The 24,313-nt window shown below is 44.1% G+C and overlaps 1 long non-coding RNA gene across 1 annotated transcript in view; it reads left to right on the top strand.

Annotated features, from left to right (window-relative positions):
* The first annotated feature begins 1,724 nt into the window (after positions 1-1,724).
* Positions 1,725-24,313, top strand: part of LOC126334764 (uncharacterized) — a 47,956-nt gene continuing 25,367 nt past the window's right edge. The window contains exon 1 of the long non-coding RNA XR_007564776.1: positions 1,725-1,862. This is a non-coding gene — a long non-coding RNA (uncharacterized LOC126334764). The remainder of the gene's footprint in view (positions 1,863-24,313) is intronic.

Raw genomic sequence — 24,313 nt, forward strand, 5'->3', positions numbered from 1 at the left:
CGAGGGACATGAAAGGGAAGCAGTGGTTGGGAATGGAGTGAGACAGGGTTGTAGCCTCTCCCCGATGTTATTCAATCTGTATATTGAGGAAGCAGTGAAGGAAACAATAGAAAAGTTCGGAGTAGGTATTAAAATCCATGGAGAAGAAATAAAAACTTTGAGGTTCGCCGATGACATTGTAATTCTGTCAGAGACAGCAAAGGACTTGGAAGAGCACTTGAACGGAATGGATAGTGTCTTGAAAGGAGGATATAAGATGAACATCAACAAAAGCAAAACGAGGATAATGGAATATATTCGAATTAAGTCGGGTGATGTTGAGGGTATTAGATTAGGAAATGAGACACTTAAAGTAGTAAAGGAGTTTTGCTATTTGAGGAGCAAAATAACTGATGATGGTCGAAGTAGAGAGGATATAAAATGTAGGCTGGCAATGGCAAGGAAAGCGTTTCTGAAGAAGAGGAATTTGTTAACATCGATTATAGATTTAAGTGTCAGGAGACATTTCTGAAAGTATTTGTATGGAGTGTAGCCATGTATGGAAGTGAAACATGGACGATAAATAGTTTGGACAAGAAGAGAATAGAAGCTTTCGAAAGAAGGTGCTACAGAAGAATGCTGAAGATTAGATGGGTAGATCACATAATTAATGAGGAAGTGTTGAATAGGATTGGGGAGAAGAGAAGTTTGTGGCACAACTTGACCAGAAGAAGGGATCGGTTGGTTGGACATGTTCTGAGGCATCAAGGGATCACCAATTTAGTATTGGAGGGCAGCGTGGAGGGTAAATATCGTAGAGGGAGACCAAGAGATTAATACACTAAGCAGATTCAGAAGGATGTAGGTTGCAGTAGGTACTGGGAGATGAAGAAGCTTGCAAGGATAGAGTAGCATGGAGAGCTGCATCAAACCAGTCTCAGGACTGAGGACCACAACAACAACAACATATGGCAAAAAATTAACGTGCTTTAGGGACGAAATATTTCCGTTTTCACTTTCTCGTGCCGTACTTTTTTTTATCTCCGTTCATCCTTTGGGGAACTGATACATTACTTTCACATATATTTTCGATACCATGCTTGCTATTGATGTAACTTTCTATTTTAATTATTTTCAAATTAGCACAATGGTTCCGTAACCTGTGTAATACGGAGAAAAGAACTCAGCCATAGATACATTTTATCTGCACTTGAGCTTTGCTTGAAATGGGAGTACATTCGACGGATTGGCTGGCAGCATACCACTGAATTTATTAGTAATCGTCTTTCAAAAATACGGAAATGCAGTCACATAAACTTGCAGTTTGAGCTTATGTCTTCATAACATTGTCTCGATATTAATCAACTTATAAAGTGTTTCTTAATAGTATAATAACCGTTGTCGTACTTCATTCTGAATAGTAGGTTTTTCTTATTTGAAAAATTTCAGCTTGCATCGCTATCGGCAAAAATTCAGGCCACACTACTACCATTACACATAAATAAAAATGTGAAAGCAAGGCAAATACGTGTGATATTAAAGTTTCGGTCTTAGTGCAAAACGTAAAACATCACAACTTCGCTTGATAATCTCAGTTGGATGCTGGCAACTTGCGAGGTATGCTATCCTTACTCCACAGATTTTCCTACTCTGGATGGCCAAAGATGTTTTGTGCATACTGCAAGCAACAAGATCGCAGATTTTCAGAACAAATGAAGAATAATCGTGTGTTAACTTTTGCAATACATGATTGCAAGGGAGTGAAATGTGACATGTTCGCTACTAACTGGCTCTGTGATTCGATGTCCAGAATGATCTTCATTGAGGATTGCTGCTGTAACGACGTCATCTGCTTGCGATCGAATGTTGACAGAGCGATCACAGTAACTAAATTTTATGTGCATGTAAGCCTTAGCGTTACATGTTATTAAGTACTTGTGGGTATAGTAACTACGAAAGATTTACAGACGAGTGGTACGTCAGTGCGTTGGTTTATGGCTGTTACTAATGCATTCATTGGTTATTATCATCTCATTGCCATGCTGTTCTGAAACGTACACCTGCAATGACCCACACAGACGCACACAACAATAATATTGCTTAGGGAAACATGGCTCAAATGGCTCTGAGCACTATGGGACTTTACTTCTGAGGTCATCAGTCCCCTAGAACTTAGAACTGCTTAAACCTAACTAACCTAAGGACATCACACACATCCATGCCCGAGGCAGGATTCGAACCTGCGACCGTAGCGGTCGCGCGGCTCCAGACTGTAGCGCCTAGAACCGCGCGGCCACTCCGGCCGGCAGGGAATCACGTGCACACTTTACGGGTAATTATCTATTTTGATTGATATTTCCACTGTATAAGACATTGATTAAATTAAAAATCTCTAAACGCGTTTTATGAATTAACTTTACTTCAACAAGTCTCCGATTATGAAAGTTCTCAAGAACTATAGCCGTTGATTATCCATTCAAACAGCAATGAATAATTAATGTCTGATGTCCTAGAATTCAGAATGATTTGCAGTTGCTAGTAGTATTTAGCGTCAATCATATTTTTCTTTTTTCCTACCCAGTCGCTATATTAGGAATGAATAAGATTTTTTGGGTATTTGCAATTATGCCTGTAGTTTGTCGTCAGTGCAGTGAACGCGGTTATTTCAGTAGTGGTGCGGATAACCAGTCATATATTAATTACGAAACTTAGTGGAATGTTTAACAGAGTTATTTGCTGTTATGTGTTCTTTCATGTGTAATAGGTTTATGTTTGATAGTGCAATCATAGGTAAATTTGTATGTACTTGCTGACGTTTGCTTTATATTTCCTGAAATTTGATGAAGTGGTGGACGAATTTTTTCACGGTAGATATTTACCTAGAAGTTGCTTGCCATAATCTGGAGAGGTTTAGTCTCTAACAGCCCACTTTCTGGGGTAGCAATGACTAAAAAAGAAAATTATACTCTTCACTCTAGTCCCACCTCAAAGGGAACTGGATGAAAAGAATCCTATAACGGGCTAGATTTCCAGATTTCAAAAAAGCCCCCGTATCGGTTGGTGAAAGAGAATAAAATATAAAAATCAAGTTTCTCAGAAAAAAAGTGCCAAACTACGTTCGTAGTTCCGGCTGATTAGTCACACATATAACTCTGTAATATAACTGTGCGTAGCCACTGGCTGTTCACCCAGAGTCACTGCAAGAGAGCATGTTGCTGTCATTATTCGCAAAGGCCCTTCTGGTCTCATGTTAAATGGAGCTATTGCGTGTATGTTAGTCCACACGTGAACCTGAACCTAGAGTAAACCAAACTCAAGTGATAGTGGATGAAATTTAATTGAAGCTTATGATTTATTTTAAATTCTATGAAATGCGAGGGATGCTGCCCATTTCAAATTGTTTGGTGTTTGTTTGACAGTGTAACATAGCAATCTCGAGAATAAACATTTGTCTGACTATCTTATTTCGATATTCTGGAAAACTACTGAAGGCTGGTAAAACAATATTCTCTGGTGAACAATTACAGTCACTGTTAATCAGAAACGGGATGTGCATGAAAAGTGAAAAGTATTCTTCCCTACGTGTAATAGCATCACGCATCGCGGTTTCTATTTCGTCTCCATTCTATTTAGCCCTTTTCTACTTTTTATGATAGCTGACCAGGCAATAAAATTCTCCTCCAAACGGGTTTGCTACATTCTTAGCACATTTTTCACGTAACCTGAGAGTGTTTTCATCCGTAACACTCGTTCAAGCATGCAGAAGAGTTAAGGCAACCGAAATAATATATTTTTAATTTATTTACTGATTCAGTTAACCTGGAACGATTAGGGCAATTTTCGTTATCCTGAAGGAGATGAAGAGAAGTCTTCCGAAGTAAGAGTGATTTCAGGTGTGCCGCAGGGGAGTGTCATAGGACCGTTGTAATTCACAATATACATAAATGACCTTGTGGATAACATCGGAAGTTCACTGAGACTTTTTGCAGATGATGCTGTGGTGTTTCCAGAGGTTGTAACAATGGAAAATTGTACTGAAATGCAGGAGCATCTGCAGCGAATTAACGCATGGTGCAGGGAATGGCAGCTGAATCTCAATGTAGACAAGTGTAATGTGCTGCAAATACACTCCTGGAAATGGAAAAAAGAACACATTGACACCGGTGTGTCAGACCCACCATACTTGCTCCGGACACTGCGAGAGGGCTGTACAAGCAATGATCACACCCACGGCACAGCGGACACACCAGGAACCGCGGTGTTGGCCGTCGAATGGCGCTAGCTGCGCAGCATTTGTGCATCGGCGCCGTCAGTGTCAGCCAGTTTGCCTTGGCATACAGAGCTCCATCGCAGTCTTTAACACTGGTAGCATGCCGCGACAGCGTGGACGTGAACCGTATGTGCAGTTGACGGACTTTGAGCGAGGGCGTATAGTGGGCATGCGGGAGGCCGGGTGGACGCACCGCCGAATTGCTCAACACGTGGGGCGTGAGGTCTCCACAGTACATCGATGTTGTCGCCAGTGGTTGGCGGAAGGTGCACGTGCCCGTCGACCTGGGACCGGACCGCAGCGACGCACGGATGCACGCCAAGCCCGTAGGATCCTACGCAGTGCCGTAGGGGACCGCACCGCCACTTGCCATCAAATTAGGGACACTGTTGCTCCTGGGGTATCGGCGAGGACCATTCGCAACCGTCTCCATGAAGCTGGGCTACGGTCCCGCACACCGTTAGGCTGTCTTCCGCTCACGCCCCAACATCGTGCAGCCCGCCGCCAGTGGTGTCGAGACAGGCGTGAATGGAGGGACGAATGGAGACGTGTCGTCTTAAGCGATGAGAGTCGCTTCTGCCTTGGTGCCTATGATGGTCGTATGCGTGTTTGGCGCCGTGCAGGTGAGCGCCACAATCAGGACTGCAAACGACCGAGGCACACAGGGCCAACACCCGGCATCATGGTGTGGGGAGCGATCTCCTACACTGGCCGTACACCTCTGGTGATCGTCGAGGGGACACTGAATAGTGCACGGTACATCCAAACCGTCATCGAACCCATCGTTCTACCATTCCTAGACCGGCAAGGGAACTTGCTGTTCCAACAGGACAATGCACGTCCGCATGTATCCCGTGCCACTCAACGTGCTCTAGAAGGTGTAAGTCAACTACCCTGGCCAGCAAGATCTCCGGATCTGCCCCCCATTGAACATGTTTGGGACTGGATGAAGCGTCGTCACACGCGGTCTGCACGTCCAGCACGAACGCTGGTCCAACTGAGGCGCCAGTTGGAAATGGCATGGCAAGCCGTTCCACAGGACTACATCGAGCATCTCTACGATCGTCTCCATGGGAGAATAGCAGCCTGCATTGCTGCGAAAGGTGGATATACACTGTACTAGTGCCGACATTGTGCATGCTCCGTTGCCTGTGTCTATGTGCCCGTGGTTCTGTCAGTGTGATCATGTGATGTATCTGACCCCAGGAATGTGTCAATAAAGTTTCCCCTTCCTGGGACAATGAATTCACGGTGTTCTTATTTCAATTTCCAGGAGTGTACATAGAAAGATAGATCCCTTATCATTTAGCAACAAAATAGCAGGTCAGCAACTGGAAGCAGTTAGTTCCATAAATTATCTCGGAGTACGCATTAGGAGTGATTTAAAATGAAATGATCGTCTAAAGTTGATCGTTGGTAAAGCAGATGCCATACTGAGATTCATTGGAAGAATCCTAAGGAAATTCAATCCGAAAACAAAGGAAGTAGGTTACAGTACGCTTGTTCGCCCACTGCTTGAATACTGCTCAGCAGTGTGGGATCCGTACCAGATAGGTTGATAGAAGAGATAGAGAAGATCCAACGGAGAGCAGCGCGCTTCGTTACAGGATCATTTAGTAATCACGAAAGCGTTACGGAGATGATAGATAAACTCCAGTGGAAGACTTTGAAGGCGAGACGCTCAGTAGCTCGGTACGGGCTTTTGTTAAAGTTTCGAGAACATACCTTCACCGAAGAGTCAAGCAGTATATTGGTCCCTCCTACTTATATCTCGCGCAGAGACCATGATGATAAAATAAGAGAGATTAGAGCCCTTACAGAAGCATACCGACAATCCTTCTTTCCACAAACAATACGAGACTGGAATAGAAGGGAGAACCGATAGAGGTACTCAAGGTACCCTCCGCCACACACCGTCAGGTGGCTAGCGGAGTATGGATGTAGATGTAGATGTAGATGTAGAAACTTCTGGTTCCTGTCGCCACTTGTGATAGTGTAGTGCGCAACATAAATAACCTTTGATCCTCTTTTCGGAAAGGAAGAAGCGACACAGCTTCAACTGCACAATGAACTGCGGCTCTCCTCTCCCACTGTAGCTTTTCTTCACGAACACTGCGCGGAAGTCCAGAAAAGGTACGCAGGAGAACGTCTGGGAAGTTTGGAAAATAGGAGGTGGGGTACTATCGGAAGTGAAGCTGTCAGGGTGGATCATGAGCCGTGCCAGACTAACCCTCAGTTTGTAGAGCATTTACGCGTGGAAGGTGAAGGTCCAGATTTCGAGTCGCTTTCCAGCACAGTTTTCACCTCTGAGAGAGTTACGAATCAACGGATACCTAGAGCTACAGTGAAGATTCATCCTGGAAAGACATCTCCATTTCAGACAACTGTAAAGTTTTTGATTTCGATTAATAATTGCACATGCAAACAGACGTTGTGTAGGCCCTTTAACACGTTCTCCAGATACAGAATTCTGCAGTAAAATACTTGTCTTTTCTTGGCGTTTCTCCACTAATAGACGGGTCGAGTGAATTGATTTTGTGCTAAGGCTCTTGACAAAGCCTCGGTGGCTCTGTGCAAAAGCCAGCGCTTATTAGCGGCAAATGCCTCGCGAGAATCATTACTGGGCTACGTTAATGACAATATTCTGACGAGAATTTTCTTGCAACGCACCTGAAAAAGATGAAAATCAAGTCACATACTCGCTCGCTAACTGGTAGACGATTCGTAAATGAATTGTCTGAGTTACTCAGCAGAGTTGGAGAGCTTGGCGAAGGAGGCAGGCGGGGACTTTGCTTTGTAGGAGTCCCCTACTGTATCTCAATAACCCACGCTGTGCATCCGGGGCGCAGAGAGAATTGTTGGTAACAGCATTGCGAAGTCGTGGTAACTGTGCTGGCGGCTGTGACGTCAGCGCCAAGAACTGGCAGCCACTCGCGGACGCTGCGGGCGCCGAGGCTCGGGGGCCGCGGAGAGGGCAGGCGCCGCGGTTGCTCGTGCTGCAGCGTGCGGGGCTTTGTTCTTGGCGGCCGAGTTGTTACCAGCCAGTTCCGGAAGTCCATTCGGATGAGCGACGGCGCCTCCGGCAGCGGGGAGGCGGCTGACGTAAATCTCGGCGCCTCGGGGGTCCCAGCCGACGCAGTGGAGCACACCGGGCTGGAGCCGCTACACCTCAGAGGGCTGCAAGCTCGCAAGAGCTCCCGCACATTGTCTTCTGTTGGGTTGTAAGGAATGCACCGAGATCGTTACGAAACGCAGATACAGGTTGCTGAAATGGAAATTACGAGACGCACGAAAGTCTGCGGCTGGAGGATCACGTATTTACGCCTACATACATACTACGCGCTCCATCGTAAGTTGTGTGGCTGAGGTTACCGTGTAACACTACTTGCCTCTGAATGAGCGCTGATTTCTCGTATCTTCGTGATTCCTACGCGAAATATACAGGGTGTTACAAAAAGGGTACGGCCAAACTTTCAGGAAACATTCCTCACACACAAAGAAAGAAAAGATGTTATGTGAACATGTGTCCGGAGACGCTCATTTTATTACTTCCCTTCAAATCACATTAATCATGGAATGGAAACACACACCAACAGAACGACTTCAAACACTTTGCTATAGGAAATGTTCAAAATGTCCTCCGTTAGCGAGGATACATGCATCCACCATCCGTCGCATGGAATCCCTCATGCGCTGATGCAGCCCTGGAGAATGGCGTATTGTATCACAACCGCCCACAATACGAGCACGAAGAATCTCTACATTTGGTACCGGGGTTGCGTAGACAAGAGCTTTCAAATGCCCCCATAAATGAATGTCAAGAGGGTTGAGGTCACGAGAGCGTGGAGGCCATGGAATTGGTCCGCCTCTACCAATCCATCGATCACCGAATCTGTTGTTGAGAAGCGTACGAACACTTCGATTGAAATGTGCAGGAGCTCCATCATGCATGAACCACATGTTGTAAAGGCACATGTTCTAGCAGCACAGGTAGAGTATCTCGTATGAAATCATGATAACGTGCTCCATTGAGCGTAGGTGGAAGAACATGGGGCCCAATCAATACATCACCAACAATGCCTGTCCAAACGTTCACAGAAAATCTGTGTTGATGACGTGATTGCACAATTGGGTGCGGATTCTCGTCAGCCCACACATGTTGATTGTGAAAATTTAGAATTTGATCACGTTGGAATGAAGCCTCATCCGTAAAGAGAACATTTGCATTTGAAGTGAGGATTGACACGTTGTTGGATGAACCATTCGCAGAAGTGTACCCGTGGGGGCCAATCAGCTGCTGATAGTGCCTGCACACGCTATACTTGGTACGGAAACAACTGGTTATCCCGTAGCACTCTCCATACAGTACGTGGTCAATGTTACCTTGTACAGCAGCAACTTTTCTGACGCTGACATTATGGTTATCGTCAACTGCACGAAGAATTGCCTCGTCCGTTGCAGGTGTCCTCTTCGTTCTAGGTCTTCCCCAGTCACGAGTCATAGGCTGGAATGTTCCGTGCTCCCTAAGACGCCTATCAATTGCTTCGAACGTCTTCCTGTCGGGACACCTTCATTCTGGAAATCTGTCTCGATACAAACGTACCGCGCCACAGCTAATGCCCCGTGCTAATCCATACATCAAATGGGCATCTGCCAACTCCGTATTTTTAAACATTGCACTGACTGCAAACCACGTTCGTGATGAACACTAACCTGTTGATGCTACGTACTTGATGTGCTTGATGCTAGTACTGCAGAGCAATGAGTAGCATGTTAACACAAGCACCGAAGTCAACATTACCTTCCTTCAATTGGGCCAACTGGCGGTGAATCGAAGATGTACAGTACATACTGCCGAAACTAAAATGAGCTCTAACATGGAAATTAAGCGTTTCCGGACACATGTCCACATAACATCTTTTCTTTATTTGTGGGTGAGGAATGTTTCCTGAAACTTTGGCCGTATATTTTTGTAACTCCCTGTATGTTGGTGCCAGTAGAATCGTGCTGCAATCAGCTACAAATGCCGGTTCTCTAAATTTTCTCAATAGTGTTTCTCGAAAAGAACGTCGCCATCCATCCAGGGATTCCCATTTGAGTTTCTGAAGCACCTCCGTAATACTTACGTGTTGTCCGAACATGTTGTTGTTGTTGTTGTTGTTGTCTTCTTCAGTCCTGGGACTGGTTTGATGCAGCTTTCCATGCTACTCTGTCCTGTGCAAGCTTCTTCATCTCCCAGTACCTACTGCAACCTACATCCTTCTGAATCTGCTTAGTGTATTCATCTCTTGGTCTCCCTCTACGATTTTTACTCTCCACGCTGCCCTCCAATGTTAAATTTGTGATTCCTTGATGCCTCAGGACATGTCCTCCCAACCGATCCCTTCTTCTAGTCAAGCAGCAGCCCACTTCTTAACTGCTTTGATGTCTTCCTCTGATCAGACCTGGTGCGGATACCAAACACTTGAGCAGTACTCAAGAATATGTCCCACTAGCGTCCTATATGTTGTCTCCTTTACAAGCGAACAACACTTTCCCAAAGTTTTCCCAACAAACCGAAGTCGACCATTCGCATCGCCTACCACAATCCTCACATTTTCGTTCCGTTTCGTATCGCTTTGCAACGTTATGCCCAGATATGTCTGTGGCAAACAGACGCTACTGATGAAGTAGTCGAACATCACGGGTTTGTTTTTCCTACTCATCCGCATTAACATACATTACTTTTCACAAGAGCTAACTGTCGTTCATTACACCAACTAGAAATCTTATTTGTATCCTCCTAGCCGGCTGCGGTGGTCGTGCGGTTGTAGGCGCTGCAGTCCGGAACCACGGGACTGCTACGGTCCATGTTCGAATCCTGCCTCGGGCATGGATGTGTGTGCTGTCCTTAGGTTAGTTAGGTTTAATTAATTATAAGTTCTAGGTGACTGATCACCTCAGAAGTTAAGTCGCATAGTGCTCAGAGCCATTTGAACCTAAATTCGGATATCTTTAGTGACTTTTACATATTGATGATTCGTGGACATAAGCATCTCGGCAGATACAAAATATATTATTTTCGAACTGCAAATATGTTCAAAGACTCTAATGCAAACCGCTGTTATGGATATTGGTCTGTAATTTTGCAGATCCGTCATTTCACCATTCTTACAGGCTGACAGTTACTGAACTATATGAGACACAAACGTAAATTAATTACGAATTACAGCGTGTACAAACTTGATTCAAAATGTAAACGTCACTAAAGATATTCGGATTTAGGTTATGATATGTTCGATATGATTGCCATAATTGCCGATGATGTAGAGCAGACGAGTAGCGAAATTATGCATGACCAACTGAAGTGTCGGAACATGGATGCTGTCGATGACCTCCTGAATGGCTGTTTTCAACTCAGCAATGGTTTTGGGGTTATTGCTGTACACCTTGTCTTTAACATAGCCCCACAAAAAGGAGTCACTTTAGTTCACATTCAGAGAACCTGGAAGCCAAATGAGATCCATGTCAGTTACCTCTAGGTACTCTAGAGACTGAATGCGGTCCCCACAATGTTCCACCAGGATATTAAACACTCTCCTGCTTCGATGGGGTCGAGCTCCGTCCTGCATGAATCAGGTCTTGTCTAAATCAGGGTCACTTTGTATAATGAGGGTGAAGTCATCTTCCAAAACCTCCACGTACGTTTCGGTGGTTCAAAATGGTTCAAATGGTACTAAGTACTATGGGACTTAACTGCTGGGGTCATCAATCCCCTAGAACTTAGAACTACTTAAACCTAACTAACCTAAGGACATCACACACGTCTATGCCCGAGCAGGATTCGAACCTGCGACCGTAGCGGTCGAGCGCTTCCAGACTGAAGCGCCTAGAACCGCTCGGCCTCTTCGGCCGGCGTTTCGTTGGTCACTGAATGTAATGTAGTACTAATTTTTCCGTGAGTGGACATTGCACACCACACAGTCACTTGTTGGGTGTGAAGAGACTTCTCGAGCCAATTTTGCTTATTATGAACCGATCCAAATGAATGTGGACTTCCTCGCTGCACCAAACCATGCATGCCCATACTAATTTTCATCATGCCCAGCGGCCAGTCGTGCAGTTTGAACGTCCTAATGCAAACCGTACAGAAGTTATGACGATTTTATTTCATATACTTTAATAATTGTCAACCTGTATATACAAGAGTCAGCTGCGCCTTTTTCCAGCCGCTTAGGCTTTGCGCTGGGCGAGAGATTCGCGATAATTGCAAGCTAAGTAAGTTCTACTGCTGTAGAGTACTCTGTGTAGAACCGAACTGGAATTCCATCCGGACTTGGCAACTTATTTGTTCTCATAAGAAATGAAGACCTCAGCTGTAAACAATGGTAAGGAACAGTCGATGAGAAACCGAGTTATGGATGTAAAATATGCTATGTGGTGTGTTTTATTCATATTAGTTGATAGCTCCACGATTAAGCGGGAAATGTGGGCCCTGTGTCTGATTACACATTTTGACTTATGGCAACTCTGTGATGATGTGTGCACATAAAAAGAGGTGAGTGCCAAAAACATGGCTGCCAGTAGAAGTAACATGTGCAGTGACTGTGGAAGGGAAACGCTTTTCGGGAACGATTGTACGAAGCCGAGGATGACGTGGATACGACTTAAAGATCCTGACTATGTCCTTGAACAGAAATGCGCCTCAGAAGTTGCCACTTATCAAGTAAATGTGAATAATTATTTAAGCAACTAAACAGTGTTGTGTCCCTTGCTACGGTTTACAAGAATTTACGTGGCTGTCTCATGACAGAAATGTGAAGCGTATCCTTAACATCGTTTACAGGCTGTAGTAAGGCGACTACAAAGTTAGTTTTCTGATGTATATATGCAGACTGAAGTGGCGAATGAAAATTTCTACTGAGTTCGGGACTCGAACCCAGGTCTCCTGCTCACGAGGCAGGTGCAATAACCATTACTCAACTCTGGGACAGTGGCGTTGCACAACTGCACGGAGTAACCTAGTATGCCTTGCTCCTCAGTCCAAATTTCCATCTACGCCTCAACCCATTTTGGTATTTTTTCTAAAGTCGGAGAGCCTCTGCAATGCTGTTTGTGGAGTGAATAGGAATTTGGATTGAAGAGGGAGGCATGCTAGGGTAGTTCATACAGTCGTGTAAAGCCACTGTGCCAGAGAGGCGTAGTAGTTAGGGCGTCTGCCTGGTGAGCAGGTTAACTAGGATTTAATCCTGGCCCTAATACAAATTTTCATTCGTTGCTTCAGTCAGCATATACACGTCATAGGTGATTGAGACTTTGAAAGATGCCTGGAACCATACAGTGTGATTTCATTTGATTAAAGCACCTACGTCTGTGTTTCAGGCAGGATCCCCCATTTTTTTTCGAGGCTGAGGAGCTGCTCCAAAACAGTTGGAGAGCCACTGCAATGCTGTTCAGGTTTAGGGGGTGTACCAACTTCGCTAACGCATGAATAGGAAATGAGGGGGGCGTGCTGGGATAGGTTGTGCAGTCGTGCAAAGCCACTGTGCTAGGGTGGTGTAGTGGTTAGTGTGTCTGCCTTGGGAACAGGAGGTCGACATTCGAATCCCAGCCTTGGTACAAATTTTCATTTGTCACTTCAATTTGCGTACATCACAGATGTTTATGACTTGAAGCCGCTCGGAGTGGCCGCCATGTCACGGATTGCGCGGCCACTCCCACCGGAGGTTCGAGTCCTCCCTCGGGCATGGGTGTGTGTGTTGTCCTTAGCATAAGTTAGTTTAAGTAGTGCGTAAGTCTTGGGACCGATGACCTCAGCAGATTTGTCCCTTAGGAATTCACGCACATTTGAACATTTGTGACGTTAAAACGCTAGTCCATCTTAAGTGCATTCCGTTCACTAGTAAACGATGTTAAGTACCCTTTGATGTATTTTTAAGAATAAAAATTTGGGCAGAATTTACGATTTTAATATTCGCGTTACTTTGGAAATATTTGAGAACAAAATTTTATTTAAATAAATGTGACAGTGTACATACTTCTAATATTTTATTTACGACATTTCGTTGGAACTTTACTGCACAACTTCTCAAAAAACAAACTAGTGCCTTATCATTGTTTACAGCTGAGAACCTCAGTTTACACTAGAAGAAAGACCTACAAAACGAAGATCGAATTATTAACCATAAAGAAACAGAGCCTTTGAGGCAATAGACTAGATGGCTCACCTGAAAGCGGAATAGGTGAGCTGCCTAATCCTTGAAGCTATAAGAGAGTTGTCGTTAACGTTTACAGAGAATTCTTGGAAGTGTAAGCTCAGTTACTAGACATATGATTTTGCTCAATCCTAGATAACTACCTTCCACAAACGAGAGCTATTAACTTTCTTTTCAAACCAGCTATATCAATTTTATATTGTGACAGAACAAATTAATCTCACTTTCTTCCTTATATAAATGGTCTGACGCTGAAAATGTACTAAATGCAACTAAGAAACATGAATGTAACACGATTCTCCCCTACAGGCATCAGTAGTGCAATGCGCCTGTAGGTGAAATACTTATATTGTGCAACCGTATGTGACTGTATTAGAAAGCAACAGAAACACAATGCACCACTAATTAAGAGATGTAAGTATATTAACTCAGCATCTGAACACACACAACTTTAAGAAATGTACTGTGTGTGGTCACTCGATGCACTGCTCGTCAAGATACCTTGTCAGGTTGAAAGTTGCGGGTGATCAAAAGACTTCGCTACGCAGCTACTAATGCAACTCACCTGGAGAAGAACGTATATTTAGAACGGTCAGATGCATAGCACCGCCTGTTGTATGCTTATGAAGGCCTGGGATGGGGTCTAAATGACAAATACGGGAACAAATTACGGGGAAAATTACTCATACCTGGACGAGATCTATTTCAGTTTCGATGTACTTAACCGCTAACGTTTTACAAACTAAGACTGGCGCATGAGGTGGACTCGATAAGAAACTGTATAGTTAATCCACAAGGAGAATGTGAAAGCTTTCTAGCACTGGAGATATTAAGAGGTAACGTAATATATAATTCTTGGATCGTTAGTTCAAGGCTCAAGGAATGATTGTGTCCACTATTCATTCACCTGAGCTCAGTTCCGCAAAGAAAGACAACTATTAAGTAAAATTTTTCACAATGGTCGAAGATATCACTCGGTAGAAAGCCACTAAAAAAACTTCCTCAATTGGCAGTTTTTGAATTTTGTGCGATTCTTGTACTTTTCAAGCCGTTATAGGGTCCGCAGCTCGTAGTCTAGTGACTAGCGTTGCTGCCTCTGGATCACGTGGTCCCAGGTTCGGTTCCCGGCCAGGTTGGGGATTTTCTCTGTCCGGGGACTGGGTGTTTGTGTTGTCCTCATCATCTCATTACCATCATCACTTGTGATAGTGGCTAGATCGGACTGCATAAAATATTGCAGTGTGAAGAGATTGGAACTTTGTACTTCCAGACAGTTGTTTACGTAGTCAGTTAGTTATCTGCGTGTGCCGAGGATTTAATTGCGACCTCTCTCACTCATAAACGTTTATAATACTGTTTCTCAGTGAAAAACGTGCCAACAAACTGGCGAATTACATTTGGTGTTAACTTGTTTTTCTACAGTGATTTGTACTAAGACATGATTAATCTACCCCCTTCTCCTCCCTCCCCACACTTTTTCTCTTTGAAACTTGTGGTCTTGGGATCTGTGGCTGGTCTGAGGCAACGCTCAACTCTAGTGTGTCTCGCACAATCCTCATCATCTCTGTACAGCCACCACAACCTACATCCATTTGCTCATGCTTACTATATGCAAGCGTTAGTCCTGCTCACTTTTGTCTCCCAAACGTGCTTCCATTTCCACATTGACGATCCCTTGATGCCTAAGGTGTGTCCTATCAACCGATACGTTCTTGTGATGAAATTAAACCATACATTTCTTTCTTCTCCATTTAGATTCGTTAGTTTCTGTAGCTACCTATGTAGCTTTCAGCAATCATCTGTAGAATCGCATTTCAAATGCTTCTATTCTCTTCTTGTCTGAACTGTTCATTGCCTATATTTCACTCCGCTCCAGACAAATACCTCCAGAAAAGAAGTCCTAACACTTAAATTTATATTGTATGTTAACAAATGTCTCTTTTTAAGAAGTATTTGTTTTGGCCATTTCCAGTCTGCATTTTGTATCCTCTCTATTTTGGCCATCGTCAATTGTTTTGCTGCCCTGATAGAAAAACTCGTCTGTTACTTCTAGCCTATGTGTAATCCAATTTCCCCAGCAACATGTTATTTAGTGCGAATATATTCCATTAGTCTTGTTTTAATTTCGTTGATGTTAATCTTATAACTATTTTTCAGGACTGTATCAGTTCGTTAAACTACTGTTCCAAGTCCTTTGCCGTCTTTGGCAGAATTACGATGTTATCTGCAAATCTCGAAAGTTTATTCCTTTTCCCTCAGCTTTAATTCACTTTTTAAAGTTTTCCTTGGTTTTCTTTAAAGTTTAATGCTTTGCTCAAGGTAAATACTGAGTAATAGAAGCGATAGCTTGCAACTCTGTGTCACTCTCTCACAACAACTGCCCCTTGGTTCAGATGGTTTAAATGGCTCTGAGCACAATGGGACTTAACTTCTTAGGTCATCAGTCCCCTAGAACTTAGAACTACTTAAACCTAACTAACTTAAGGACATCACACACATCCATGCCCGAGGCAGGATTCGAATCTGCAACCGTAGCGGTCACCCGGTTCCAGACGGTAGCGCCTAGAACCGCTCGGCCACCTCGGCCGAACAACTGCCCGTCTTTCATGTCCTAAACTCTCATAATGTTAACCTCATTTCTGCACAAATAGTAAATAACCCTTCGCTTATGGTGTTTTATCCGTACAACTACTACGCAGAGAACTTCAAAGAGTGTACTCTAGTTAACGTTGTCAAAAGCTGTTAGAAATCTTCATATGCTGTATATGTAGGATTTTTTCAAAGAAATATCGTACGATCAAGTAGGTTAGCATCGCGTGTTTCTTTAATTTTCCGGACACCAACTGATCTTCTACATCCACATCTACATTTATACCCCACAAGTCATTTAATGATGTGTGGCGGAGGGTACTTTATGACTTTATGCCATTCTTTTCATGTTACAGCCGCGAATGGTCCACCGAAAGAACGATTCTTGGTAAACCTCTGCGTGAGCTCGAATCTCTCTAATTTTACCTTCATGGGTTTTTCCAGAGGTACACGTAGTAAGGAGCAAGATATTGATTATCTCTTCTTGTAAAGTACGCTCTCAGACCTTTAACAGTAAACCATATCGTGATGTGGAACGTCTCTATTTGCAGTGTCTGTCAGTGGCTGAGCATTTCCGTGACACTTCCGCACTTACTAAACGAACCTGTAGCGAAACGCCCAGTTGTTCTTTGGATCTCTATTTCCGTTGTCAATCCTTTCTGTTACGGATCCCAGACTGACGAGTAATGTGCAAGTATTTGTCTGACGACGAATTTATTAACTATCTGTTCTGTGGCTGGTTTACACTTCATGAGGGTTCTTCCAATGATTCTGTTTGACATATTCCCTAACAGGGATTATTTTCTTATCGTCATTCAACTTTAAATCGCTCTGTACGCAGATTCCTAGATATTTATTGGATGTGACTGTTTATTCTGTGACTGGTTGTTCTGAAAACATATAATTATACAGTAATGGGTCTTTCTGCCTACTTATAAGCAATAGGCTAAATTTGTTTATGTTGCGGATCAATTGCCATTCCCTGGAAAAAGCGCCCATGCTCTGCAGTTCACACTGCACTTCACCATTTGCGACAAGCCTCGTCGAAATTTAAATTTTACCAACTCGGTCATTTGTATATATTTTGTGAAAAGTGATGGTCCTATAACATTCCCTTGGCTAATGCACGAAGTTACTCTTACGTCTCAAGATTTTTATTCCAGAGGTCGATTTCTAACAGAATTTCCTTTTTCTGCAGATAATTTGTGTCAGTGTTTTGCAACTATGATTTATTAAATTGATAGTTCGGTCATATTCATACGTATGGGTATCTGACTTCTTTAGAATTATATTTTTTAATTGTTCCGGAAGTCTGAGGGTACTTAGCATGTCTCATGTATCTTACATACTATGTGGAGTATCTCAGTAATTCCGAAGAGATGACGTCCGTTCCAGGTACACTGATTCAACATACTTCTTCCAGCGCTCTGTCAAATTTGTCATGTAATATCACATATGCAATCCGATATTCATCATCTTCTTCTTCCATTTCGATAATATTGTTTTCAAGTTCGCTTTCTCTAAATAGATTTCCTGTATATTCCTTCCACTTTTCAGCTTTTTTCTTTTTCGCTTAATACTAGGTTGCCATCTGAACTCTTGATATACTAGCAACTGCTTCTCTCTTCTCCAAAGGTCATTTTCATTTTCCTGCTTCGTCATATATATTTGAACAGCTTTGCATTTCTCTTCTAGCCATTCCTGCTTTGCCACACTGCACTTCGTCGGTCTCATTTTGTAGACGTCTGTATTTTGTTTTGCCTGCTTTATTTCCTGCACTTATACACTGCCTGACAAAACAGGTGAAGCACCAAGAGGGTACATAACGTTATTTCAGTGATTACAAAATCGAGTCACATTTACAAAGAACTTGACTGTATGAACCCATTCACCGGTATGACGTTTTACCCCATCTGGCCTAGATGCATGCTCTGATCGATTGGAAAGTGTTTCATATTGTATCTTTCCTGAGGCAAGCTGGTCACAACTGTTGTAACTGGTTCTTGAAATTCTGATACTGGCACTGGAACGCAGCTTGTCATCAGTCCCCTAGAACTTAGAACTACTTAAAACTAACTACCCTAATCACATCACACACATCCATGACCGAGGCAGGATTCGAACATGCAACCGTAGCGGTCGTGCGGTTCCAGGCTGAAGTGCCTAGAACCGCTCGGTCACAGAGCCACCGAGCGAGGTGACGCAGTGGTTAGACACTGGACTCGCATTCGGGAGGACGACGGTTCAATCCCGCGTCCGGCCATCCCGATTTAGGTTTTCCGTGATTTCCCTAAATCGCTCCAGGCAAATGCCGGGATGGTTCCTTTCAAAGGGCACGGCCGACTTCCTTCCCTAATCCGATGAGACCAATGACCTCGCTGTCTGGTCTCCTTCCCCAAACAAACCAACCAACCAATCACAGCGGCCAGCAAAGAAGTAATAAATTAAAATGTCATGTTGATGCTACAGTTTTTCACGCATCTCCGTGTTTAGGAAGACGTATCTCCTGAACTTTGTGTCGTACAGTGGTATATTTTTCTAAGTACATTTAGCAGCATGTATGGTACTGTCTGCGATATACGCTGCGTTTAGCGTTAGTATTAAAGAGGGAATAAACTAAAACGTCATGCATGCCGCGGCAGTTTCTCACGCATCTCAGTGTTTATGACGTCACATCCACTAAACTATGTGTAGTAAAATGATATATTTTTCTATCTACAATGAGCGTTTTCTATATACAATGAGGGGCATATGTGGATGATGCCTGCGCCGGACGCAGTGGCCGAGCTGTTCTAGGCGCTTCAGTCTGGAACCACGCGACAGCTACGGTTGCAGGTTCGAATCCTGCCTCGGGTATGGCTGTGTGTGATGTCCTTAGGTTAGTTAGGTTTAAGTAGTTCTAAGTTCTAGGGGACTGATGATCTCAGATGTTAAGTCCCATAGTGCTCAGAGCCATTTGAACCATTTTTAATGATGTCTGCGTTACGCGTTGCGAATAGAGTTAGTAGCATCGAAGTAATAAATTTAAACGTCTTCTTTGATGCTGTAGTTTCTCACGCATCTGAGTGGTCATGGCGCCGTATCTCCTGATCTACGTGTCACACAATGATATAATTTTTTCTGTTACATTCAGTGGTGTACAGTAATACTGCCTGCAAAATGCGTCATGACTACATGTAATAGTAGAGGAGTGATAAATTAAAACCTCAGGCTTCATGTGGCAGTTTTACTGTATGAACAGCGTAAATGTGGTAAACGAAAAATTGTTTTCTTTTCATCAGTTGTGGTGGTCGTCAGCAAGAAACAGTTTCGTAAGCGTTCGAAGTTAGTGTGAAATTTATTGCATGTCTCTATGTACTTGCATTCTCAAATACTGGATGACTAAAGTGTGGGTGATCTCGCGTCGTGAGCTAGAGTGTTCTTCAACCTCACCCCAACCCCTTTCATATGTGGGTAATTCTTAAGCCCACAGTGTTTCTTTCCCGACAGTAAATGATATGTGTACCAAGCTTGGTTAAACTCTGTTTAGGACGAGATGTGGAACATACATACATACATTTTTACAATTTGTATGGATTTGTGAATATCACCGTTGTTTTCATTGTGATTCATTGTTGACAACAGACTTCATAAGGGAGTGGTTGTAATGTGAGGCTATAGTCAGTGTGCCCAAGCATGGCGTGGTTCGCTGCACCGACCGAAGCTTTTGTCCCTCACTGTACAGAGAGATGACAGCCTGCAGAGAAATGGTACATTGCGTCATGTTGTGTTACCTGTTGACGTCCTCGCTGCTTGTCTGCTTGCTCGTTGTCACATATTGCCACATGTCCTAATAAACAGCAGAATGGTATACGCTTCTTCTGCTGTTTAATGTTGTATCTATATTGATAGACATGCTGTAACACTCTTAGTTCGCTAAGAGAATCAGGGCAGATAGCAGTTAAGCAAACTACGAATTGTCTCACCTACGACTGCCAACTAATTACAATTTGCAACGTGTTAAAGAACCGGTATGGAAGATACAGGGACCGCGAAACATACATCAGATGAGAATCTAGCCTTACGTACTGGCCATGAAGTGCCTAAAACAAGTCTTCAGTGACTGCAAGGTAATACCACAAGGAAGCGCAACATTTACACTGCAACATTGAAGGAGAGGTAGGCTGAAGGCCTTTCGCAACATGCATTATAATTATGGAAGTTTTTGTTACCAGCTGCGCAGCTAACAGCGCAGCCAATCTTACGCGCTCGAGATGGCTATTCACCCTGCAGAAGAGTGCCTGTTCACACAAAAACTTAGCGCACGAACCAGAGGAAACTGTAATCACTTTCGTGATTTACAGACAAAACGAAGTGGGCTACGTGACTCCACTCGCGTCCAAAAGGTACACAGCTATACAGCGATCGATTATGAGAGAAGCAGAGATACGTTTCACCACATTGATAAGTTAGTGCAAGTTGTAGATAGTGATACTTTGCTGCAGAACGCATTGCCTCCTTTCACTTGTTGCTCGCCTAACTGAAAAGTCATGGGCGAGCAACGGTATAATGGGGCCCAGGCATGCGAAAGGCAGAGGTATAGATTTACCGCGCATGTCGAACAAGTCATCGACTTTACTCTGTACACACATAATCGTGAATCGACACGCGTTGGGAGAAACTGGGGCAGCACGTTGAATCTTACTGCGTTACTAGTGTCGCACTCACGGTGCTGATTTCAAGAGAAGCATTTGATGTCACGGCGCGAAAGCGACTACTGTATTTGCTGCTATCTCTCGATAGTTCAAATGGCTCTGAGCACTATGGGACTCAACTGCTGTGGTTATAAGTCCCCTAGAACTTAGAACTACTTAAACCTAACTAACCTAAGGACATCACACACACCCATGCCCGAGGCAGGATTTGAACCTGCGACCGTAGCAACAGCGCGGCTCCGGACTGGAGCGCCTAGAAACGCACGGCCACCGCGGCCGGCAATCTCTCGATAGTTAAACATGTTACTCGACAGCTATCCGGTCTGTACATGAGTTTGCTTCCATGGTGATGGAGAGTCAGCCGTGCCCTAAGATGACTGTAACTTCTGCATTGCGCTTACTCACGAAGCGACACATCTAAAATCTGCAAGCGACTGCCTACGACTGGGGCCCGTACATCATCTCTCCACGTTTTCGTTGCCTCGGGTGCCTCCTCGCAAAATGCTTTAGCGGGAGATGAAGAGGTACCCGTACCCAACATAGCCGGGGCAGGAGGCAATAACAGTTCCTGGGGCCTCAGACAGGCCGTGTTGCTCTGTAGTTTCAAGTTTAGGTTGCAGGGCCTTTTTGGGTGCCAGTTCTTCGAATGCACGTGCAATTGGCATCGCCATACACCAGCGTGCACACTGATCGAGTTTGAACCTAATGTCTCCAACTTTAAAAAAACTGGCTATCTTTACAGTTGTTTAATATTAACGGAATAGTCAACAGCAACAGTTTTTAGCCTCCTCCATCCGATAGTTCGCCTTGTGGGCTTGAAATCGTTCGCACTTGTTGGCTGGAGGAAATTAATTTTGATCTTCAAATTGATTGATTAAATTAGGTACTTGCTGTGGTGTTGTTCGAAGAGCCAGATACCAAAGCAAGGTTGGCGCTTCGCAACGAAACCACAGAAATGTATAGTCGCTGCATGCCGCACCAGCGAATGAGCAACGCCGACGTAGTTACGCCTTCCAGAGCTTCATCACAATTGAGGGTCTACTTACGCCTGAGCAGAGGAACATTCGGCCCAGTTCGCAGTCAACGATCAAGACGACTGCATCGTCTTAGAAAGGCCACTCGTGTATTAAATGTCTCAGGAAAAACTTTATGTGTACGTTACGTCAGTTAGTCTTCATGTGAAGAGTCTTGTAAAATTGTCTATACCAAGTGATACTTTAATGTTGAGAGACAGCTGTAAATACTCAGAATGTTCATGTGGGAATGGATCATACAAAGTTGAGTAAATCTTCTTAAGTGTATTGTAGTATAGTGAACAAATTTTTTTATATGTTATAGTTCCACTCCATTTTCTGCCTGAGCAAGCCAAAGAACCCACATCTGTGCCGGCGAGTGTACTTTCATATGGCACGACACTCATTAATAACGCGGTTTATATGTCCTTGCTTGATACCAAGAAACTCGTCAGCTCGTCAGCAACATGACTTTGCAATCGGATTTTCTGGATTAATTTTACCTTCCACAGTCTTTCTGTTTTCTAGTGGTTTTCTTGGCGGCTTCGTCATGTGCTGTGTCTTTCCATGAAAAGTCTGTGAGTTACACTTGGAGTAGAGGTTAAGATAAGCAAATAAATAGTCATGTTAAGCGACGATATAGTATGTGGGCGTCTGGCCTGAGGAGGCTCTGAGTGTTATTTGATGGGGTCTCATCGGATTCAGGGTAGAGATTCGTAATAGGACTGGTCTTAAATGTAGCGATGGCCAGTCCCTCATGGTACACCACTAGCTATATTTCCAAATGAGAGAGGCTGGCAGACCTATTCTCTATGCAGCAGAATCACACAAACGCTCCGTAGAACTGGAGGAGACAAGATTGGTCTGTTCTACGTCTACATCTACATGTATACTCCACTAGCCACCAAGCGGTGTGTGGCGGAGGGCACAATTCGCGCCAAAGTCATATTCCCCTCCCCTCCTAACCCCCCCCCCCCCCAACTCTGTTTTGGGGGTTTAAAGTGTGCGGAATTCAGAAGACGGAGCTGCCATCTCAGGCAGTAGCAATGCCTGTAACCCGCCCGGGCGTCGAGTCCAACCGAGCTAAGATGCCATATATGCTGCTTCAACTCTGTATCATAGTTTGTCAGTTATAGTGGCTGGCGAGTAGTGTCGTAGTAGTCCCTCGGCAACCAATGATCAGATATTTTCAGCTATGGGAGATCTGGAATCTGGAGAACTTTTTGGCGATGCTAACAGGCGACAGCCTTTGTATCGATGCAGGTTGGGACAACACGCGCAATATGCAGCATTGTATACTCCACTAGCCACCAAACGGTGTGTGGCGGAGGGCACAATTCGCGCCAAAGTCATATTCCCCTCCCCCCTTAAACCCCCCCCCCCCCCTCCCCAACTCTGATCCACTCGCGGATCGCGCGAGGGAAAAACGACTGACTGAACGCCTCAGTACGAGCTCTGTCCGTCCCCGGTACCTGAATGTTCAGCGCGACAGAATGTTAGTCCTACGGGCCCAGGTTCGATTCCCGGCTGGGTCGGAGATTTTCTCCGCTCAGGGACTGGGTTCTGTGTTGTCCCAATCATCATCATTTCATCCCCATCGACGCGCAACTCGCCGAAATGTCGTCAAATCGAAAGACTTGCACTAGGCGAACGGTCTAGCCGACGGGAGGCTTTAGTACGAACCCTTATTTCCCTTAAATTGAATGGTGATCATTGCGCGTTCTGAAATTTGATGGTAATAATATATGCTCTGCACCCTCGACGAAGATCGGATTTCGAAATTTAGTGAGCAGCCCCTCTCATTTAGCGCGTCGTCAATCTGGAAGTGTATCCCACTTCAAACTTTCTATGAGATTTGTAACGCTCTCGCGATGGCTAAATGTACGTCACGAATCTTGCCGCTCTTCTTTGGAACTTTTTAATCTCTTGAATGAGACCCAACTGGTAAGGGTCTCATACAGACGAACATTACTCTAAGACTGGACGAACTAACGTATTGTAAGCAATTTCCTTTGTGAAGGACTGCATCGCTTCAGGATTCTATCAATAAATCGCAATCTAGAGTTCGTCTTGCCTTTACTTGAGTAATCTGATCATTCTATTCGAGATCATTTCGAATAGTCACACCCTGATACTTGACGGATGTTACCGTTTCCAAAGACTGGGCATTTATTTTGTACTCCTACATTAATGGGTATTTTCGCCTTGTTATACGCAGTAGGTTACACTTACTAATACTGCGAGATAACTGACAGTCATTACACCAAGCATTTATTTTCTGCAAATCTTCATTTATTTGTTCACAACTTTCGTGTGATACTGCTTTCCTGTAGACTACAGCATCATCTGCCAACAGTCTAATGCCGCTGTCAATACCATCAACCAGATCGTTTATGTAAATCCTAAAAAGCAGCGGACCTATTACGCTGCCCTGGGGCACACCTGATGTTACGCTTATTTCTGTTGAAGTCACCCGATTCAGGAGGACATACTGCTCTCTGTCTCTTAGAAAACGTCATATGCAGCTGCCTATGTCATCGGATGACCGTAAGCGTACACTTTTTGGAGCAAAAA

The sequence above is a fragment of the Schistocerca gregaria genome, chromosome 2 (genome assembly GCF_023897955.1).
Source record: "Schistocerca gregaria isolate iqSchGreg1 chromosome 2, iqSchGreg1.2, whole genome shotgun sequence".
Lineage (NCBI taxonomy): Eukaryota > Metazoa > Arthropoda > Insecta > Orthoptera > Acrididae > Schistocerca > Schistocerca gregaria.